Here is a 6,074-nt window from a genome sequence, read left to right on the forward strand (position 1 = left end):
AACTTAAAGTATAAAAAAAAAAAAAAAAAAAGAAAACGTGTATAACAATCAAATGTGATAATACTGAAAGATTTACTGGGATCAATGTCATATGCACAAAAATACATTTAATTGTGTTGTTAATATACATTGTGGTGAAAGTGGTTGTTTCTGATGATAAGGAAATGGGGAGGGGTGCAGTGAGGAAACACAAGCTGGTTTTCATAAGACAACAGAACTCTTTGACTCTTTAAAATATGATCTTTTGCCAGGCACAGTGGTTTACACTTGTCATCCCAGCACTTTGGGAGGCCAAGGCAGGGGGATCACTTGAAGCCAGGAGTTCAAGACCAGCCTGGCCAACAAAGCGAGACTCCATCTCTATCAGAAATTTTTAAAATTAGCTGGGCACAGAGTCCCAGCTACTCAGGAGGCTGAAGTGGGAGGATCTCTTGCATACAGGAATCTGAGGCTGCAGTGAGCTATGAGTGTGCTACTGCACTCCAGCCTGGGCAACAGAGTGAAGCCCTGTCTGTAAAAACTAATAATAAGTAAATAAAATATGATTATATAAAAACAAAAAAAATAAGAATAAATACTACTTTGCGATAAAATAGAAAAGCTTTAGAGAGAAGAAGCAAATCATATACATGGTCTCAAAATGGAATGGCTTTGGACTTCTCAGCAACAACGCTAGAAGCCAGAGACATTGGAGAAATGCTTTCTAATTTTTGAAGAAAATGGTTTCCAAATTAGAATTATATACCTGACCAAACTTATGTATTACAGAAGGACAAGGACATCTTTAGGCATACAAGGGATGTATTAGCCAAGTTAGTTTAGCAAGGCAGAAATTACTGTAGCCAGTTTAAGCCAAAAGGACTAGTTATGACATAGTGAGAGCTCAAGACTGAGGGAAGGAAACGGACTGTGCTTCCAGTTGTGACACCCAGCTCCACAGCACAACGCTGCTCAAACAAGCCATCAAACCAGGAGGCTACTGCCACCAGTGCCAGTTCCAACCTATGGCCTCTGCCATCACCAGAAGGTTGACAAATCAGGTGCTATGGTCGCACATTTAGACTCCAGAGTCTTGCTGTACTGTCAGGCCCAGAACTGCACCAGCAAAGTAAGAACCTCAGACCCTGCCTTTTTCCCAAATAATTCAGTTTTGGACCCAGATTTTGAATCTGGCACAGATGCAGTTGACTGGTGGAATCAAAATCACATGGCTGCAGTCTCACAACTGGAAAATGACCTGAAAAATCTTCTTTGGTGAGAATGCAGAATTTATAATGTGGGAAACTGCTAAAACAATGTTCAGAATCTGGAGTCAGCCTGAGTAACAACTCACCACCATGCACAGACATAAATTTTACCTCTTATGGACTCTCTTAGGACGCTATTACAAGATACTAGTTTCTTCACCAAACACGAGAATGAATCAAGAAAGAGGGAGATACAAAATTATGTCATTGGAAATCTAACATAAGGAGGCAGGCAAAGGAAATTCCCAAGATCCTGATGAAGGGAAGGTGTGAACAGAATCCAGCATGGAGCAGGAAGTTAGAGCCTGCACGGAGGTTGAGGAGGAATCGGAGAGATTGCCTGATGTGTTCAATTCTATTGAAAGTATCCTACAACTGTCAGAGAATTAAGATATGCACGTGATTCACTGAACAACTTGGGGAACTGGGGGAAGGCAAGTATTAATCCTAAGAAAATAAAATGTTATATAAGAAAAGGAATATAATCTTAGTGTACTACATGTCTAAGGTGTGAATTGTATTCACATGGACACAATGGTATAAACATGAAGTGCTGATAATAAAAACAACTATATTGGAACTATATCGGAAGAATGAAGAACATATATTGTTCAACTATATTAGAACTGAAGAAATGAAGAAAGGAGGGGAAGAGAATGTGTGGGAAGCCCAACACAGTGGTCACCTGGGCTAGCTCCTCATTCTCCATGCGAGGAAGCCAAAGAAAACAGCCAACATTTTAAAATCAAGAAATAATAATAAAAGCATTTATTTAGAATGTGCAGGCAAATACCAGAAAAAAAAAAGTAAAATAAAAGTTGAAAATTTTGCCTTAAGAAAGCAGAATTGTGGAGTAGAGACGGATTAGGACTGTTATTTTTATTATAAGCCTGGTAGTATTATTTCACTTCTGAAGTATACGTACACACGTGCACGCACGCACACGCACACGCACACGCACGCGCACGCGCACGCGCACACGCACATTAATTAAAATAAAAAGTAAATGTAGAGAACAGCATCTCTTGCTGTCCCTTCATAGCCTTTCCCTCCCTAAGACTCATCCATCTCCTGTCTGTTTCTTTCCTTTCTATGATACACCTGCTCATTCTATAAACCACTGTCAAGATGAAAAACTACATTGGCCACTGGCTGCTTCTGAAAATCAACCCTAGAGAAACGATAGAAGCCAGAGGGAAACAGATATGAGAAACTAATAACAAATCATAAAATAAAATAAAACACTGTGAGAAGGCCCCGGGGGAGTCTGAAGACTTGGGATTGTTATACATTGGGGGAGGGAAAAGAGAGAATTGCTTCAGCCTGGGGGAAAGGCAGCCAGAGGTAGCTACTAGAAGGAGGTCAAAGGGGAACAGCGTTTCTGTTTCTGTTCTGCCACGTGGACCATCACGGCCTGCCCAGTCACCACAGAGATTGGCACCAGCAGCCTCAGCTGCAGGTGTCAGGAGGGTACTACAAGTGCGGTACCAAAACCCTGCAGGAAGAAGAGGGAATGAAAGGCAGGTGTTTGCCAACCAGTATCCTGGGCATTCACTGCTCTACTACTCTCATTTCAAACCCCCTGGGAACGTGAATGAAATCTATGCAGACTGCTTGTAGAGAGTTTAAATGTGAAACATGGACTAGAGACATTGTGCCCGGAATTGGTTCCTTCCGGTGGGTTCCTGGTCTCGCTGGCTTCAAGAATGAAGCCGTGGACCCTCACAGTGAGTATTACAGTTCTTAAAGATGGTGTGTCCAGAGTTTGTTCCTTCAGATGTTCAGATGTGTCCAGAGTTTCCTCCTTCTGGTGGGTTCGTGGTCTTGCTAACTTGAGGAGTGAAGCTGCAGACCTTCCCCGTGAGTGTTACAGCTCTTAAAGGTGGCGCGTCTGGAGTTGTTCGTTCTTCCTGGTGGGTTTGTGGTCTCACTGATTTCAGGAGTGAAGCCACAGACCTTTGCAGTGAGTGTTACAGCTCTTAAAGGTGGTGCGTCCAGAGTCCTTCGTTCCTCCCGGTAGGTTCGTGGTCTCGCTGGCTTCAGGAGTGAAGGTGTAGACCTCAGTGGTGAGTGTTACAGCTCATAAAGGTACTGCAGACCCAAAGAGTGAGCAGCAGCAAGATTTATTGGGAAGGCCAAAAGAACAAGGCTTCTACAGCTGGAAGGGGACCCGGGTTGCCCCCGCTAGCTCAGGTGGCCTGCTTTTATTCCCTTATTTGGCCCTGCCCATATCCTGCTGATTGGTCCATTTTACAGAGTGCTGATTGGTGCGCTTTTACAGAGCGCTAATTGGTGCGTTTACAAACCTTTAGCTAGACACAGAGCATTGATTGGTGCATTTACAATCCTTTAGCTAGACAGAAGAGTTCTCCAAGTCCCCACCTGACCCAGAAGCCCAGCCAGCTTCACTTCTCAACATGATTTGGTGGTGGTGGGAAAATTGGGATAATCACCATCAGTTCTGCAGACCCCGAGGTTCCATCCCCCGGGCAGTTTCCAAAGCTTTAATTCATCTGGAGGTACATAAACTGCAGGCTGGGATTTAGCCCTTTTCCAACACATAGCCATGGCTAGTAACTGATATTCCAAGAGGAAGAGTTTTCAAGACAACATAATCAAAAAGCCATATAAAGAATACAGTTCTCACATAAGAAAGACAACAAACTCAACAACATAAGCCATCTAAATTAGCATTACGAGAAGAGGTGGACCAAGAAATTAATATAGCGATGATAAATACATTAAGAGGTTAAGGCTGATAATCAGCAATATGAAGCAAGAATAAGAAAACATAAAAAAGGGCCAAGTTGAATATTAAGGATGGGATATATAACAGTTGAAGTAAATAAAACAATGAATAAGGTATACAGCAAAATGGATAAAGGTGATGAATAAAGTAGTGAGCTGGAAGAACAGCTAGAGAAGCCCTCTTAGAGGTCAGCAAGAAAGTGTGAAGAGACAGGAAGTGTGAAAGAAAGCTAGGAGATGTGGAGGGTGGAAGGACGGCGCAAATACTTGTGAGCAGTGGCTTTGTAATGTGTCAACGTGACTAGACTGAACTGTGCTTCCTAAAATTCCCTTTCCTGTATATTTCTAATTAGGGTGGGCCACAAGAGAGAACGCTGTGAAAGGTTTGCTGGGCATTAGCCCTTGTCTGCCAGCTCTCCTTCTTTGTGGGAAGCATCAGTGGAGCCTCCAGTTGCTCTACCTTCCCCACTAAGCTTCTCTGACTCCTGGGCCAGGTGTGTGCTTGGCAACTGTGATGCAGGACTGTGGTTTCTGCAATAAACAAACATGCACAATCAAGGTTAAAGGCAATAATCACTAATACAAATTGTAGTGTGTCCTCGCGGGCTTCAGTTTGTGGTTCCAGCTTGTTCTTACTCACCTCCACTTTACTTCATCTCCTCTTCCCAACTGCCAATTCTGTAGTTTCAAAGCTCTAGCATTGGAAGTACAGATAATCTTCTTACAGAGGCTGCTTGACCAGTTCTTACAATTTCATTATGTCAAATCCCTGCGATGTATATATTCCCATTCACCATTCCTATCATATTGATATTGTCTCACATTTTAATTATAAGTTGTTCTGGATAAATAGTAAGTTTTTTTTTTTCTCACTTTACTGAGGATATACAAACTTTTCCAAGGAATTTTATCACCTTTACCATATTTTCTAAATATTGAGGATTGCTTCAAACATGTTTTCAGTCTGTATCCTTGTGTGGCGAAACTTCATTCTTGGTCTTATCTAAAGTATATATATTAGGCCATCACAGCTGAAAGACAATTTGTTTGGATATACACTTTTAGGTTCAAATTTATTTTCCTTTGAGACAGGATCCCACTCTGTTACTCAGGCTGGAGTACAGTCACATGATCACGGCTCACTGCAGCCTCTACCTCCTCAGGGTTAAGGTGATCCTCCCACCTCAGCTTCCCAAGTAGCTGGTACTACAGGAATGCACCACCATGCCTGGCTAATTTTTATATTTTTTGTAGAGACAGGGTTTTGCCATGTTGCCCAGGCTGGTCTGGAACTCCTGGGCTCAAGCGATTCGCTTGCCTCCACCTCCCAAAGTGCTGGGATTACAGGCATGAGCCACTGCGTCTGACCTTTCCTTTGATATCTAAAAAACTTTTTTTCCCTTTTGTCATCTTCTGTGTACTGTTCAAATCTTATTTTTGTTCTAATTGCTGATCTCTTCACTATCTCTGGAAGTTTTTTGAATTCTTTCCTTAATTAACTTTGATGTTCTTAAATTCTATTCTGATGTTTCCAGGTTTAGGCTTTTTCCCATCTCTTATTTTTCTCTCTTTCTGAATATGGGTATAACAGGGTTCATTCAAAGAAGCAGATCCATTAGGATATATTTCTGTGAGTTCATATATATGCATTCATATATATAAATATGAACAATAACTAATATATATACATGAGTCCACTAAATTAATTGTCCAGTTAGGAGGAATATACAGATATTGATAAATTTAAGAAATTAACAGGAATAAATAAACATGAGTAAGGGCCTTCAGGCTAGCCATAATGAAACAAAAACAGAATATATAATTTTCAAGCCAGTAGAAAACAAAAGAAAGTGGAGTAAATTGAAAATATAAAATATGGAATAAATAATTCCTAATATAAAAATTACAACAAATATAAATCACCTTAATTCACAAATAAGACAAATACTCTCTATGGTATTAAGAAATAAAATGAAATCCAAAATATGTTTTCTATGAGAAACATTCTTAAAACCAAAAGACGGGCCGGGCGCGGTGGCTCAAGCCTGTAATCCCAGCACTTTGGGAGGCCGAGGCGGG

The sequence above is a fragment of the Rhinopithecus bieti genome, unplaced genomic scaffold (genome assembly GCF_001698545.2).
Source record: "Rhinopithecus bieti isolate Rb0 unplaced genomic scaffold, ASM169854v2 scaffold_14936, whole genome shotgun sequence".
NCBI classification, from domain to species: Eukaryota; Metazoa; Chordata; class Mammalia; order Primates; family Cercopithecidae; genus Rhinopithecus; species Rhinopithecus bieti.